The sequence below is a fragment of the Pristiophorus japonicus genome, chromosome 1 (assembly GCF_044704955.1).
Source record: "Pristiophorus japonicus isolate sPriJap1 chromosome 1, sPriJap1.hap1, whole genome shotgun sequence".
Lineage (NCBI taxonomy): Eukaryota > Metazoa > Chordata > Chondrichthyes > Pristiophoridae > Pristiophorus > Pristiophorus japonicus.
In genome coordinates, this window is record NC_091977.1 from 62,077,344 (window position 1) to 62,094,969 (window position 17,626).

General features: G+C 44.7%; 1 protein-coding gene across 4 annotated transcripts in view; it reads left to right on the forward strand.

The window, feature by feature from the left end:
* LOC139264096 (uncharacterized) overlaps positions 1 to 17,626 on the forward strand; it is a 138,219-nt gene that overhangs the window by 109,440 nt on the left and 11,153 nt on the right. The window lies entirely within an intron of this gene.

Genomic DNA, 17,626 nt, shown 5'->3' on the forward strand with positions numbered 1-17,626 from the left:
GTAATCAAATTATGTAAAACAGCAGTAACTGAGAGGATCTAACAATCATGAACTAATTTAGCAAAAGTGGACTGGAAACGGCTACTTGAAGGTAAATCAGCTTTGGGTGGGACTCCCAAATCTAGAGCCCCCTGGATGTCAAGGGGTATATAGGTAGGATAAGACAAAAAAAAGAGAAACTTTTGTCTGATACCGAGAGTCTAGAGGGGTATGGAAAATGCAGCGATGACATTTAAAAGGAAATTAGGAAAGCAAAGAGAAGGCATGAAAGAATATTAGCAAGTAAAATCAAGGAAAACTCAAAGGTGTTTTATAAATACTTAGAGCAAAAAGATTACTTAAAAAAAAGAGTAGGGCCTATTCAAGGCCAAAAGGGAAGCTTGTGTGTGGAGGCAGAAGATGTGGGTATGGTTTTTAATGATTACTTTGCATCTGTCTTTACAAAAGAGAGAGACGATGCAAACATTGTAGTTGAGGAGGAGTGTGAAATAGTAGATGAGATAAACATAGTGAGGGAGGAAGTGTTAAGGGGTCAAGCATCTTTGAAAGTAGATAAATCACCAGGCCCGGATGAAATGTTTCCTCGAGTAGAGAGGTCAATAACCAGGGGGCCTAGATGGCTGAAGGCACGGCTGCCAAAGGTGGGGTGAAGGAAGTGGGGGGTGCACAGGAGGCCAGATTTGGAGGAGTGCAGAGACCCCAGAGGGTTGTAGGGCTGAATGAGGTTACAGAGATAGGGAGGGGTGAGGTGTGTTGTGTATGCATGCCTGTTTACTGTGTGATGTCTGTAACACGGTATGCAACATTGAATGTACTGTACACACCCTACCGGTACACTAGAGGGTGCTGTTGCTGGAGACCCAGGGGTTGTCTGCACATAGAAACATTGAAAATAGGTGCTGGAGTAGGCCATTTGGCTGAACATGCAACTTCAGTACCCCATTCCTGCTTTCTCTCCATATCCCTTGATCCCTTTAGCCGTAAGGGCCACATCTAGCTCCTTTTTGAATATATTTAGTGAATTGGCCTCAACAACTTTCTGTGATAGAGAATTCCACAGGTTCACCACTCTCTGGGTGAAGAAGTTTCTCCTCATCTCGGTCCTAAATGGCTTACCCCTTATCCTTAGACTCTGACCCCTGGTTCTGGACTTCCCCAACATTGGGAACATTCTTCCTGCATCTAACCTGGCTAAACCCGTCAGAATTTTAAACGTTTCTATGAGGTCCCCTCTCATTCTTCTGAACTCCAGTGAATACAAGCCCAGTTGATCCAGTCTTTCTTGATAGGTCAGTCCCGCCAACCCGGGAATCGGTCTGGTGAACCTTCGCTGCGCTCCCTCAATAGCAAGAACATCCTTCCTCAATTTAGGAGACCAAAACTGTACACAATACTCCAGGTGTGGCCTCACCAAGGCCCTGTACAACTGTAGTAACACCTCCCTGCCGCTGTACCCAAATTCCCTCGCTATGAAGGCCAACATGCCATTTGCTTTCTTAACCGCCTGCTGTACCTGCATGCCAACCTTCAATGACTGATTTACCATGACACCCAGGTCTCGTTGCACCTCCCCTTTTCTTAATCTGTCACCATTCAGATAATAGTCTGTCTCTCTGTTTTTACCACCAAAGTGGATGACCTCATATTTATCCACATTGTACTTCATCTGCCATGCATTTGCCCACTCACCTAACCTAACCAAGTCACACTGCAGCTTCATAGCATCCTCCTTGCAGCTCACACTGCCACCCAACTTAGTGTCATCCGCAAATTTGGAGATACTACATTTAATCCCCTCATCTAAATCATTAATGTACAATGTAAACAGATGGGGCCCCAGCACAAAACCTTGCGGTACCCCACTAGTCACTGCCTGAAATTCTGAAAAGTACCCATTTATTCCCACTCTTTGCTTTCTGTCTGCCAACCAGTTCTCAATCCACGTCAGCACACTACCCCCAATCCCATGTGCTTTAACTTTGCACACTAATCTCTTGTGTGGGATCTTGTCGAAAGCCTTCTGGAAGTCCAAATACATCACATCAACTGGTTCTCCCTTGTCCACTCTACTGGAAACATCCTCAAAAAATTACAGAAGATTTGTCAAGCAAGATTTCCCTTTCACAAATCCATGCTGACTTGGACCTATCATGTCACCTCTTTCCAAATGTGCTGCTATGACATCCTTAATAATTGATTCCATAATTTTACCCACTACCGATGTCAGGCTGACTGGTCTATAATTCCATGTTTTCTCTCTCCCTCCTTTTTTTAAAAGTGGGGTTACATTGGCTACCCTCCACTCCATAGGAACTGATCCAGAGTCAATGGAATGTTGGAAAATGACTGTCAATGCATCTGCTATTTCCAAGGCCACCTCCTTAAGTACTCTGGGATGCAGACCATCAGGCCCTGGGGATTTATCGGCCTTCAATCCCATCAATTTCCCCACCACAATTTCCCGACTAATAAGGATTTCCCTCAGTTCCTCCTTCTCACTAGACCCTCTGACCCCTTTTATATCCGGAAGGTTGTTTGTGTCCTCCTTAGTGAATACCGAACCAAAGTACTTGTTCAATTGGTCTGCCATTTCTTTGTTCCCAGTTATGACTTCCCCTGATTCTGACTGCAGGGGACCTACGTTTGTCTGTACTAACCTTTTTCTCTTTACATATATATAGAAGCTTTTGCAGTCCATTTTAATGTTCCCTGCAAGTTTCCTCTCGTACTCTATTTTCCCTGCCCTAATCAAACCCTTTGTCCTCCTTTGCTTAGTTCTAAGTTTCTCCCAGTCCCCTTGTTCACTGCTATTTCTGGCTAATTTGTATGCCACTTCCTTGGCTTTAATACTATCCCTGATTTCCCTTGATAGCCACAGTTGAGCCACCTTCCCTTTTTTTTATTTTTACGCCAGACAGGGATGTACAATTGTTGTAGTTCATCCATGCGGTCTCTAAATGTCTGCCATTGCCCTTCCACTGTCAACCTCTTAAGTATCATTCGCCAATCTATCCTAGCCAATTTATGCCAAAGTTACCCTTCTTTCAGTTCTGGACCATGGTCTCTGAATTAACAGTTTCATTCTCCATCCTAATGTAGAATTCCACCATATTATGGTCACTCTTCCCCAAGGGGCCTCGCACAACGAGATTGTTAATTAATCCCCTCTCATTACACAACACCCAGTCTAAGATGGCCTCCCCCCTAGTTGGTTCCTCGACATATTGGTCTAGAAAACCATCCCTTATACACTCCAGGAAATCCTCTTCCACCGTATTGCTTCCAGTTTGGTTAGCCCAATCTATATGCATATTAAAGTCACCCATGATAACTGCTGCACCTTTATTGCATGCACCCCTAATTTCCTGTTTGATGCCCTCCCCAACATCACTACTACTGTTTGGAAGTCTGTACACAACTCCCACTAGCGTTTTCTCCTCCTTGGTATTCCGTCGCTCCACCCATACCGATTCCACATCATCCAAGCTAATGTCTTTCCTTAAAATTGCATTAATTTCCTCTTTCACCAGCAACGCCACCCCGCCTCCTTTTCCTTTCTGTCTAACCTTCCTAAATGTTGAATACCCTTGGATGTTGAGTTCCCAGCCTTGGTCACCCTGGAGCCATGTTTCCGTGATGCCAACCACATCGTATCCGTTAACTGCTATCTGCACAGTTAATTCGTCCACCTTATTCCGAATACTCCTCACATTGAGGCACAGAGCCTTCAGTCTTGCCTTTTCAACATACTTAGACCCTTTAGAATGTTGTTGCAAAGTGGCCCTTTTTGTTTTTTGCTTTTTGCCTTGGGTTTCTCTGTTCTCCACTTGTACTCATTTCCTTTCTGTCTTTTGCTTCTGTCTCCATTTTGTTTCCCTCTGTCTCCCTGCATTGGTTCCCATCCCCCTGCCATATTAGTTTAACTCCTCCCCAACAGCACTAGCAAACACTCCTCCTAGGACATTGGTTCCAGTCCTGCCGAGGTGCAGACCGTGCGGTTTGTACTGGTCCCACCTCCCCCAGAAATGGTTCCAATGCCCCAGGAATTTGAATCCCTCCCTGCTGCACCACTGCTCAAGCCACGTATTCATCCGAGCTATCTTGCGATTCCAACTCTGACTAGCACGTGGCACTGGTAGCAATCCCGAGATTACTACTTTTGAGGTCCTACTTTTTAATTTAGCTCCTAGCTCCTTAAATTCGTCTCGTAGGACCTCATCCTGTTTTTTACCTATATCGTTGGTACCAGTGTGCACCACGACAACTGGCTGTTCACCCTCCCTTTTCAGAATGTTCTGCACCCGCTCCGAGACATCCTTGATCCTTGCACCAAGGAGGCAACATACCATCCTGGAGTTTCGGTTGCGGCCGCAGAAACGCCTGTCTATTCCCCTTACAATTGAATCCCCTATCACTATCGCTCTCCCACTCTTTTTCCTGCCCTCCTGTGCAGCAGAGCCAGCCACGGTGCCATGAACTTGGCTGCTGCTGTTCCCCCCTGATGAGTCATCCCCCTCAACAGTACTCAAAGCGGTGTATCTGTCTTGCAGGGGGATGACCGCAGGGAATCCCTGCACTACCTTCCTTGCACTGCTCTTCCTGTTGGTCTCCCATTTCCTATCTGGCTGTGGACCCTTTACCAGCGGTAAGACCAACTCTCTAAACGTGCTATTCATGTCATTCTCAGCATCGTGGATGCTCCAGAGTGAATCCACCTTCAGCTCCAATTCCGCAACACGGTCCGTCAGGAGCTGGAGGCGGATACACTTCCCGCGCACACAGTCGTCAGGGACACCGGAGGCGTCCCTGATTTCCCACATAGTACAGGAGGAGCAGGTAACCGAGTATAAAAAGGAACACACAGCTTGTTGTTGGCACTCAGGAGCTGCTAATAAAGGACTGCAAGTCTGCAGAGTTTAAGCACCATACCCTGCCTCGTGGAGTCATTACTAAAGGTGCCTGTATACTCTATAAGGTGGACCTCACCATTTTTGACAATTGACTATTTGAGTCACGCTTGCCAATTAAATTTGTTTGGTTTAAGAAGTCCCTTAGCAGAGAGGTCAATAACCAGGGGGCATTGATTTAAAGTAATTGGTAGAAGGATTAGAGGGGAGCATGATTTGGAAAAGCATAATTCAATCAAGCAGAATCAGCATGGTTTTATGAAAGGGAAATAATGTTTGACAAATTTGCTGGAGTTCTTTGAGGATGTAATGAACAGGGTGAATAAGGGGGAACCAGTGGATGTGGTGTATTTGGATTTCCAGAAGGCATTCGATAAGGTGCCACAAGAGATTACTGCACAAGATTTCACGGGGTTGGAGGTAATATATTAGCATGGATAGAGGATTGGCTAGCTAACAGAAAACAGAGAGTCGGGATAAATGGGTCATTTTCCGGTTTGCAAACAGTGACTAGTGGGGTGCCGCAGGGATCGGTGCTGGGTCTTCAACTATTTACATTGTATATTAATGACTTGGATGAAGGGACCAAGTGTAATGTAGCCAAGTTTGCTGACGATACAAAGATGGGTGGGAAAGCAGATTGTGAGGGGGACACAACAAATCTGCAAAGGGATATTGACAGGCTAAGTGAGTGGGCAAAAATTTGGCAGATGTAATGAGGGAAAATGTGAGGTTATCCTCTTTGGCACAAATAATAGAAAAACAAATTATAATTTAAATGGAGAAAAATTGCAAAGTGCTGCAGTACAGAGGGACCTGGGGGTCCTTATGTATGAAACATAAAAAGTTAGTATGCAGGTATGGCAAGTCATCAGGAAGGCAAATGAAAAGTTGGCCTTTATTGCAAAGGGGATAGAATATAAAAGCAGAGAAGTCCTGCTACAACTGTACAGGGTATTGGTGAGGCCACACCTGGAGTACTGCGCACAGTTTTGGTCTCCGTATTTAAGGAAGGATATACTTGCATTGGAGGCTGTTCAGAGAAGGTTCACTAGGTTGATTCCGGAGCTGAGCGGATTGACTTATGAAGATAGGTTGAGTAGGTTGGGCCTATACACATTGGAGTTCAGAAGAATGAGAGATGATCTTATCGAAACATAAATTAATGAGGGAGCTCAACAAAGTGAATGCAGAGAGGATATTTCCACTCATAGGGGAAACTAAAACTAGGGGACATAGTCTCAGAATTAGGGGCTGCCCATTTAAAACTGTTGAGGAGGAATTTCTTCTCTGAAAGTTGTAAATCTATGGAATTCTCTGCCCCGAAAGTTGTGGAGGCTGAGTCATTGAATATATTTAAGGCAGAGATAGACAGATTTTTGAGCGATAAGGGAGTAATGGGGTGATGGGGAGCGGGCAGGGAAGTGGAGCTGAGTCCATGATCAGATCAGCCATTATCTTATTAAGTGGCAGAGCAGGCTCGAGGGGTCAAATGGCCTACTCCTGCTCCTATTTCTAATGTTCTTATGTTCTTATACCGTATCTGAATGCGAAAGTGAAGTAACAATTCACTCATGCGTCTGCCATGGCTCGGTTGGTACTACCCTCGCCTTTGAGTCAGAGATATGGCTTCAAGCCCCACTCCAAAGATTTGAGCACATAATCGAGGCTGACACATCAGTACAGTATTGAGGGAGCACTGTACTGTCAGAGGTGCTGTTAAAGTGAGGCCCCGTCTGCCCCCTCAGGTGGATGTAAACGATCCTATACACTATTTGAAGAAGAGCAGGAGAGTTCCCCCTGATGTCCTGGCCAACATTTATCCCTCAACCAACATCACTAAAACAGATTATCTGGTCATTATCACATTGCTTTTTGCAGGACCTGGCTGTGCACACATTGGCTGCCGTGTTTCCTACATTACAACAGTGACTACAATTCAAAAAGTACTTCATTGTCTGTAAAGCGCTTTGTTACTTCCTTAGATCGTGAAAGGCACTATACAAGTTTTTCTTTCCTTTGGATGGTAATTGAAGTTCTGAAACTTTCTAGAAATAAATCTCATTAAAAAGAAAATCATGTTGAATTCATAATTTGCATGGAATGTTTGACTTCACGAACCCAGTGCTGTCATTATCTTTTTTATCATGAATGTTTGTCTGAATCTTAGGGCTGATTTTCTTAATGGGAACCTTGTCCGCTGGATGTATATCTCAGGCTGCTGTAGGCATGCCCGGAGGTATGACTTCCTGCCGGTGATCGGTCGTCTTTTCACACAGGAGATTGCCTTGAAATCCAGAGAAATTTTCTTACCTTATCAGCTCACACAGCGGCAGGAATTTTAACCTAAAAAAAGCGCGGGTGGGTTGGGTTCATGTGGGAAGTTAAAGTGTTAAAAGTCTGAATCCCAACCAGAACTCGCCTCCAACCTGCCCACTTCTGTTTTTAACGGAGGTGGGACGTGATGTGGGCAGATATCCAGCTCCCAGGAGGCAGGGAAGTCATTTAAATATTATAATAAGGCTGGAAGCCTCTGCTTTAACCTCCGCTTTGAATTTAAGTTTAGCTGGTCGGGTTTTGCAGGCCTCGTGAAACCCGCCAGCTAATGCAAGGTGACAACTACTGGAGGATCCAGGAGGTAAGTTCCTTCACGCTCATCTCCTGAATCCAGCGTGCCTACCTAACTCACCCCACACGATTGGAGACATCACCCCCCCCCCCCCCCAACTCCAGCCTCCGATTTCAACGCCCCCCCCCCCCCCCGGCCATGTTCCCATGCTCCTCCAGCATCCGATCTGCTCCTCCGGTCATCGATTGTTCCCTAAATCCTCCCCCGCTCCTCTGGCCCCCTCAGTGCTCCTCCAGCCCCCTCCCCCGTGCTGCTTCAGCTGACCCCGGCCGCCACGCGATCCCTCCTTCTCTGCGGCCTAATGCCACAGGCCTACCCACCCGAGGCCATCTAGCTTCTCAATCTGGCTGGCTGCAGGTGGGCCCCATGCAAATCAAGTCCTGTCGTCAAATCCTGCAGAGCCTGCTGGAACCCCGTTCTCCTCAGTTTTACGACCGCTTTGGAGCAACCCTGCTCCCAACCCACCCTCCCCATTAAAATTCAACCCAGTGACACTGCAGCAAATCCTAATATTTTAGAATAATAAAGCTGCCCAAAATCAAGAGTAGGTTAATTACTCTAATGATATCACTATCCAACTTAAATGAATATTAATGGCAGTCATCCTGCTTGCCCTGTCTTCTTTCCCCCATTGTTTCTTTATCCCATTCTGCCTATATTTATTAGTTTCTTATATTACTTTTCTTAAATGTAATACAACCTAATATATCTTTTCTTTATTTGCTTTAAAAATGGTTGTTTAAAATACTTCCCTTGCCTTTTAACTAATAACTCCCCAGGTCCTGCTATTAATTTTGGAGATGAGAGCCATCTCAAGGAATTTGGCTGATAACGGGCTCCAAAGGCCCAGATCTTTGAAGAATGCTCATTCCAATAATACAAACAGGTCAATTCCAACACCGTTTTCCAGCATGAGCTGAATTCGATCATCCTGAAGCATCTCAGTCACTTCTGGACAAGATAATTTGTTGGGTCTGCATTGTTGGTTAAGGCACTTTATTTGCCATTCATAAAAAAATACTTTATTTCACAAAGCAATTAACCTGAATAATGTCAATGATCTACATGTCCTGATGCTGACTGCAAATATGCAGAAATAATACATCTCTCACTGATTGATTATAGAGTATTCTATTCCACATTCCCCATGAGAACTATCCTTGGATAACAAGTTGGATACAAAAGACTCATTCAATAGTTCCCTCTTATCATAACTATAGTTATTGTTCTGTTAAAAAAAAAAATAGGTGGGGTGCTGCTAAAATTGGAAATTGGATTTTCTAATCTAAAATTGGAGTCTTTTGTAGCCTCCAATAAAAGTGTAGGAACATCGAAACAGGGGTAGGCCATTGAACCTATTCCTTCATTTAATGAGATCATGGCTGATCTGTACCTCAACTCCATTTACCCGCCTTTGTTCCATATCCCTTGATACTATTACCTAACAAAAATCTAACCATCTCCGTCTTGAAAATTTTAGTTGACCCAGCATCCAGAGCCTTTTCGGAGAGTGAGTTCCATATTTCCACGACCCTTTGTGTGATAGTGCTTCCTTGTTTATCTCCTAAATGGCTCAGCTCTAATTTTAAGATTATGCTCCCTTGTTCTAGATTCTCTACCAGAGAAAATAGTTTCTCTGTATCTACCCTATCAAATCCCTGAATCCTTTGACTTGTTGGAGCAATTCTTCAAAGTCAACTGGAATTGTGGAGCAGAATGAGGGAAAATTCAGGCGGTGAGGTGTACTGCCACCTTCCCAGCCTCAACTGGGATTTCTCTCCTAGATTAGGAGATTTATTTTATGCAGATGATTGTTAATATATGGAGTGATATACAGAAATTGTGCTGGAGGCAGAATACATAATAGTTTTTTTTTAAAGGGAAGTGGATAAATATTTGCTAAACTAAATGTAAAAGAGAATGGGGAAAGGGCAGGGGAATGGGATAGCTCTAGCCAAGAGCCAGCACAGGCCTCCTTCTGTGCTGTAAAAAATTACGATATTTATGGGTATACATTACACACATATATATACTTGTGGATCTCCCATGTCATTGCTCACAGTCAATTAGATGAAAGCAGAGCTGTATTTAAGAAACATAGAAACATAGGAAATAGGTGCAAGAGTAGGCCATTCGGCCCTTCGAGCCTGCACCGCCATTCAATGAGTTCATGGCTGAACATGCAACTTCAGTACCCCATTTCTGCTTTCTCGCCATACCCCTTGATCCCCCTAGTAGTAAAGACTACATCTAACTCCTTTTTGAATATATTTAGTGAATTGGCCTGAACAACTTCCTGTGGTAGAGAATTCCACAGGTTCACCACACTTTGGGTGAACAAGTTTCTCCTCATCTCGGTCCTAAATGGCTTACCCCTTATCCTTAGACTGTGACCTCTGGTTCTAGACTTCCCCAACATTGGGAACATTCTTCCTGCATCTAACCTGTCTTAAACCCGTCAGAATTTTAAACGTTTCTATGCGATCCCCTCTCATTCTTCTGAACTCCAGTGAATACAAGCCCAGTTGATCTAGTCTTTCTTGATATGTCAGTCCCGCCATCCCAGGAATCAGTCTGGTGAACCTTCGCTGCGCTCCCTCAATAGCAAGAATGTCCTTCCTCAAGTTAGGAGACCAAAACTGTACACAATACTCCAGGTGTGGCCTCACCAAGGCCCTGTACAACTGTAGTAACACTTCCCTGCCCCTGTACTCAAATCCCCTTGCTATGAAGGCCAACATGCCATTTGCTTTCTTAACTGCCTGCTGTACCTGCTTACCAACCTTCAATGACTGATGTACCATGACACCCAAGTCTCGTTGCACCTCCCCTTTTCCTAATCTGTCACCATTCAGATAATAGTCTGTCTCTCTGTTTTTACCACCAAAGTGGATAATCTCGCATTTATCCACATTATACTTCATCTGCCGTGCATTTGCCCACTCACCTAATCTATCCAAGTCACTCTGCAGCCTCATAGCATCCTCCTCGCAGCTCACACTGCCACCCAACTTAGTGTCATCTGCAAATTTTGAGATACTACATTTAATCCCCTCGTCTAAATCATTAAGGTACAGTGTAAACAGCTGGGGCCCCAGCACAGAACCTTGCGTCACTGCCTGCCATTCTGAAAAGTACCCATTTACTCCTACTCTTTACTTCCTGTCTGCCAACCAGTTCTCAGTCCACGTCAGCACACTACCCCCAATCCCATGTGCTTTAACTTTGCACATTAATATCTTATGTGGGACCTTGTCGAAGGCCTTCTGAAAGTCCAAATACACCACATCAACTGCTTCTCCCTTGTCCACTCTACTGGAAACATCCTCAAAAAATTCCAGAAGATTTGTCAAGCATGATTTCCCTTTCACAAATCCATGCTGACTTGGACCTATCATGTCACCTCTTTCCAAATGCGCTGCTATGACATCCTTAATAATTGATTCCATCATTTTATCCACTACCGATGACAGGCTGACTGGTCTATAATTCCCTGTTTTCTCTCTGCCTCCTTTTTTTAAAAGTGGGGTTACATTGGCTACCCTCCACTCCATAGGAACTGATCCAGAGTCTATGGAATGTTGGAAAATGACTGTCAATGCATCTGCTATTTCCAAGGCCTCCTCCTTAAGTACTCTGGGATGCAGTCCATCAGGCCCTGGGGATTTATCAGCCTTCAATCCCATCAATTTCCCCAACACAATTTCCTGACTAATAAGGATTTCCCTCAATTCCTCCTTCTTACTAGACCCTCTGACCCTCTGACCCAGAAGGTTGTTTGTGTCCTCCTTAGTGAACACCGAACCAAAGTACTAGTTCAATTGGTCTGCCATTTCTTTGTTCCCCGTTATGTCGTTATGGTTTTACAGCAGTTAGGACTTTGTTCTCTGAAAGCAAGCGACCGCAAGTTCTAACTGCTGTAAAACACAAGGTCAATTGGAGATTAATTGCTGTTGGAGATTGGCGAATGCTTGTTAAATTTAAACTGTGGTTCATAAGAAACCAGGAAGATTGCCTGCCTTTCTTACTGTTTTGATATATTTTTGACACTTTGAAGTGTGACGTCTAAAGGTGACAGGAGATGCAAGACTTTTATATAAAATATGAGAAAATGTACAATAATGTATAAAGAAATAGGTAACAGTAAACATGAGCTTAAGTTGCAATGGGAAGAGCTGATAGTGAAAAGGATTTGGGAATGATCACTGATCATATCCTGAAAGTATCTGATCAATGTTTATCAGTCGATGTCTTTACTGAGGCATATGAAAGCATGGGCCTTACGCTAAACATCAGTAAGACAAAGGTCCTCCACCAGCCTGTCCTCGCCGCACAGCACTGCCTCGCAGACATCAAGATCCACGGCGTGGCCCTGGACAACGTAGACCACTTCCCTTATCTCGGGAGCCTCCTATTAACAAGTGCAGGCATACATAAGTACATAAGAACATAAGAATTAGGAACAGGAGTAGGGCATCTAACCCCTCGAGCCTGCTCCGCCATTCAATAAGATCATGGCTGATCTGGCCGTGGACTCAGCTCCACTTACCCGCCCTCTCCCCATAACCCTTAATTCCCTTATTGGTTAAAAATCTATCTATCAGTGATTTGAATACATTCAATGAGCTAGCCTCAACTGCTTCTCTGGGCAGAGAATTCCACAGATACACAACCCTCTGGGAGAAGAAATTCCTTCTCAACTCGGTTTTAAATTGGCTCCCCTGTATTTTGAGGCTGTGCTCCCTAGTTCTAGTCTCCCCAACCAGTGGAAACAACCTCTCTGCCTCTATCTTGTCTATCCCTTTCATTATTTTAAATGTTTCTATAAGATCACCCCTATCCTTCTGAACTCCAACGAGTAAAGACCCAGTCTACTCAATCAATCATCATAAGGTAACCCCTTCATCTCTGGAATCAGCCTAGTGAATCGCCTCTGTACCCCCTCCAAAGCTAGTATATCCTTCCTTAAGTAAGGTGACCAAAACTGCACGCAGTACTCCAGGTACGGCCTCACCAATACCCTGTACAGTTGCAGCAGGACCTCCCTGCTTTTGTACTCCATCCCTCTCGCAATGAAGGCCAATATTCCATTTGCCTTCCTGATTACCTGCTGCACCTGCAAACTAACTTTTTGGGATTCATGCACAAGGACCCCCAGGTCCCTCTGCACCGCAGCATGTTGTAATTTCTCCCCATTCAAATAATATTCCCTTTTACTGTTTTATTTTCCAAGGTGGATAACCTCACATTTTCCGACATTGTATTCCATCTGCCAAACCTTAGCCCATTCGCTTAACTTATCTAAATCTCTTTGCAGCCTCTCTGTGTCCTCTACACAACCCGCTTTCCCACTAATCTTTGTGTCATCTGCAAATTGTGTTACACTACACTCTGTCCCCTCTTCCAGGTCATCTATGTATATTGTAAATAGTTGTGGTCCCAGCACCGATCCCTGTGGCACACCACTAACCACCGATTTCCAACCCGAAAAGGACACATTTATCCCGACTCTCTGCTTTCTGTTAGCCAGCCAATTCTCTATCCATGCTAATACATTTCCTCTGACTCCGCGAACCTTTATCTTCTGCAGTAACCTTTTGTGTGGCCTCTTATCGAATGCCTTTTGGAAATCTAAATACACCACATCCATCGGTACACCTCTATCCACCATGCTCGTTCTATCCTCAAAGAATTCCAGTAAATTAGTTAAACATGATTTCCCCTTCATGAATCCATGTTGCGTCTGCTTGATTGCACTATTCCTATCCAGATGTCCCGCTATTTCTTCCTTAATGATAGCTTCAAGCATTTCCCCTACTACAGATGTTAAACTAACCGGCCTATAGTTACCTGCCTTTTGTCTGCCCCCTTTTTTAAACAGAGGCGTTACATTAGCTGCTTTCCAATCCGCTGGTACCTCCCCAGAGTCCAGAGAATTTTGGTAGATTATAACGAATGCATCTGCTATAAATTCCACCATCTCTTTTAATACCCTGGGTTGCATTTCATCAGGACCAGGGGACTTGTCTACCTTGAGATCCATTAGCCTGTCCAACATTACCACCCTAGTGATAGTGATTGTCTCAAGGTCCTCCCTTCCCACATTCCCGTGACCAGCAATTTTTGGCATGGTTTTTATGTCTTCCACTGTGAAGACCGAAGCAAAATAATTGTTTACGGTCTCAGCCATTTCCACATTTCCCATTATTAAATCCCCCTTCTCATCTTCTAAGGGACCAACATTGACAACAAGATCCAACACCGCCTCCAGTGCGCCAGTGCAGCCTTCGGCCGCCTGAGGAAAAGAGTGTTTGAAGACCAGACCTCAAAACTGTCACCAAGCTCATGGTCTACAGGGCCGTAGTAATACCTGCCCTCCTGTATGGCTCAGAGACATGGACTATGTACAGTAGACATCTCAAGGCGCTGTAGAAATACCACCAGCGATGTCTCTGCAAGATCCTACAAATCCCCTGGGAGGACAAATGCACAAACGTTAGTGTCCTCGTCCAGGCCAACATCCCCAGCATTTAAGCACTGACCACACTTAATCAGCTCCGCTGGGCACGCCACATAGTTCGCATGCCACTTACAAGACTCCCAAAGCAAGCGTTCTACTCTGAACTCATCCACGGCAAAAGAACCAAAGGAGGGTAGAGGAAACATTACAAGGACACCCTCAAAGCCTCCTTGATAAAGTGCGACATCCCCACTGACAACTGGGAGTCTCTGGCCATAGACCGCCCTAAGTGGAGGAAGTGCATCGGGGAGGGCGCTGAGCTCCTCGAGTATCGTCGCCGAGAGCATGCAGAAATCAAGTGCAGGCAGTGGAAGGAGCATGCAGCAAACCAGGCTCCCTGCCCACCCTTTCCCTCAACGACTATTTGTCCCACCTGTGACAGACTGTGGTTCTCGTATTGGACTGTACAGCCAAAGAACTCATGCTGAGAGTGGAAGCAAGTCTTCCACGATTCCGAGGGACTGCCTATGATGATGAGTTATCAGGAAGGCATAGAAACATAGAAAATAGGTGTAGGAGTAGACCATTTGGCCCTTCAGGCCTGCACTGCCATTCAATGAGATCATAGCTGATCATTCCCTCAGAACCCCTTTCCTGCTTTCTCTCCATACCCCTTGATCCCCTTAGTCGTAAAGGCCATATCTAACTCCCTCTTGAATATATCCAATTAACTGGCATCAACAACTCTCTGGGCAGGGATTTCCACAGTTTAATAACTCTGAGTGAAGAAGTTTCTCCTCATCTCAGTCCTAAATGGCCTACCCCTTATCCTAAGCCTATGTCCCCTGGTTCTGGACTTCCCCAACATCTAACCTGTCCAGTCCCGTCAGAATCTTATACGTTTCTATGAGATCCCCTCTCATCCTTCTAAACTCCAGTGAATAAAGGCCCAGTTGATCCAGTCTCTCCTCATATGTCAACCCGCCATCCCTGGAATCAGTCTGGTGAACCTTCGCTGCACTCCCTCAATAGCAAGAACGTCCTTCCTCAGATTAGGAGACCAAAACTGTACACAATATTCCAGATGAGGCCTCACTAAGGCCCTGTACAACTGCAGTAAGACCTCCCTGCTCCTATACTCAAATCTCCTAGCTATGAAGGCCAACATACCATTTGCCTTCTTCAACGCCTGCTGTACCTGCATGCCCACTTTCAGTGACTGATGAACCATGACACCCAGGTCTCGTTGCACCTCCCCTTTTCCTAATCTGCCCCCATTCAGATAATATTCTGCCTTCGTGTTTTTGCCCCCAAAATGGATAACCTCACATTTATCCACATTATACTGCATCTGCCATGCATTTGCCCACTCACCTAACCTGTCCAAATCACCCTGCAGCCTCTGAGCGTCCTCCTCACAGCTCACACCGCCACCCAGTTTAGTGTCATCCACAAACTTGCCAATATTACACTCAATTTCTTCATCTAAATCATTAATGTATATTGTAAAGAGCTGGGTTCCCAGCACTGAGCCCTGTGGCACTCCACTAATCACTACATGCAATTCTGAAAAGGACCCGTTTATCCCAACTCTCTGCTTCCTGTCTGCCAACCAGTTCTCTATCCACGTCAGTACATTACCCCCAGTGCCATGCGCTTTGATTTTGCACACCAATCTCTTGTGCGGGATCTTGTCAAAAGCCTTTTGAAAGTCCAAATACACCACATTCACTAGTTCTCCCTTGTCCACTCTGCTAGTTACATCCTCAAAAAATTCCAGAAGATTCATCAAGCATGATTTCCCCTTCATAAATCCATGCTGACTTGGTCCGATCCTGTCACTGCTTTCCAAATGCGCTGCTATTTCATCCTTTAATAATTGATTCCAACATTTTCCCCACTACTGATGTCAGGCTAACCGGTCTATAATTACCCGTTTTCTCTCTCCCTCCTTTTTTAAAGAGAGGTGTTACATTAGCTACCCTCCAGTCCATCGGAACTGATCCAGAGTCGATAGACTGTTGGAAAATGATCACCTATGCATCTAAGGCCACTTCCTTAAGTACTCTGGGATGCAGACTATCAGGCCCCGGGGATTTGTCGGCCTTCAATCCCATCAATTTCCCTAACACAGTTTCCCGCCTAATAAGGATATCCTTCAGTTCCTCCTTCTCACTAGACCCACTGTCCACTAGTACATTCGGAAGGTTATTTGTGTCTTCCTTTGTGAAGACAGAACCGAAGTATTGGTTCAGTTGGTCTGCCATTTCTTTGTTCCCCATTATACATTCACCTGAATCCTACTGCAAGGGACCTACGTTTGTCTTCACTAATCTTTTTCTCTTCACATATTTGTAGAAGCTTTTGCCGTCAATTTTTATGTTCCCTGCAAGCTTCCTCTCGTACTCTATTTTCCCCCTCTTAATTAAACCCTTAGTCTTCCTCTGCTGAATTCTAAATTTCTCCCAGTCCTCAGGTTTGTTGCTTTTTCTAGCCAATTTATATGCCTCTTCCTTGGCATTAATACTATCCTTAATTTCCCTTGATAGCTATGGTTGAGCCACCTTCCCTGTTTTATTTTTACTCCAGACAGGGATGTACAATTGCTGAAGTTCATCCATGTGATCTTTAAATGTTTGCCATTGCTTATCCATCGTCAACCCAAGTATCCTTTTCCAGTCTATTCTAGCCACTTCACGCCTCATACCGTCGAAGTTACCTTTCCTTAAGTTCAGGACCCTAGTTTCTGAATTAACTTTGTCACTCTCCATCTTAATAAAGAATTCTACCATATTATGGTCACTCTTCTGCAAGGGGCCTCGCACAACAAGATTACTAATTAGTCCCTTCTCATTACATATCACCCAGTCTCGGATGGCTAACTCTCTGGTTGGTTCCTCGGCATATTGGTCAAGAAAATCATCCCTAATACACTCCAGGAAATCCTCCTCCACCGCAATGCTACCTGTTTGGTTAGCCCAATCAATATGTAGATTAAAGTCGCCCATGATTACTGCTGTACCTTTATTGCACACATCCCTTATTTCTTGTTTGATGCTGTCTCCAACCTCACTACTACTATTTGGTGGCCTGTACACAACTCCCACTAGCGTTTTCTGCCCTTTTGTATTCTGTAGCTCCACCCATACCGATTCCACATCATCCAAGCTAATGTCCTTCCTTACTATTGCATTACTTTCCTCTTTAACTAGCAACGTCACCCCGCCTCCTTTTCCTTTCTGTCTATCCTTCCTAAATGCTGAATACCCCTGGATGTTGAGTTCCCAGCCTTGGTCACCCTGGAGCCATGTCTCCGTGATGCCAATCACATCGTATCCGTTAACTGCTATCTGCGCAGTTAATTCATCCACCTTATTCCGAATACTCCTCGCATAGAGGCACAGAGCCTTCAGGCTGGTCTTTTTAACACACTTTGCCCCTTTAGAATTATGCTGTAATGTGGCCCTTTTTGTCTTTTGCCTTGGGTTTCTCTGCCCTTCACTTTTACTATTCTCTTTTCTATCTTTTGCTTCTGACTATATTTTATTTCCCTCTGTCTCCCTGCATAGATTCTCATCCCCCTGCCATATTAGTTTAACTCCTCCCCAACAGCACTAGCAAACACTCCTC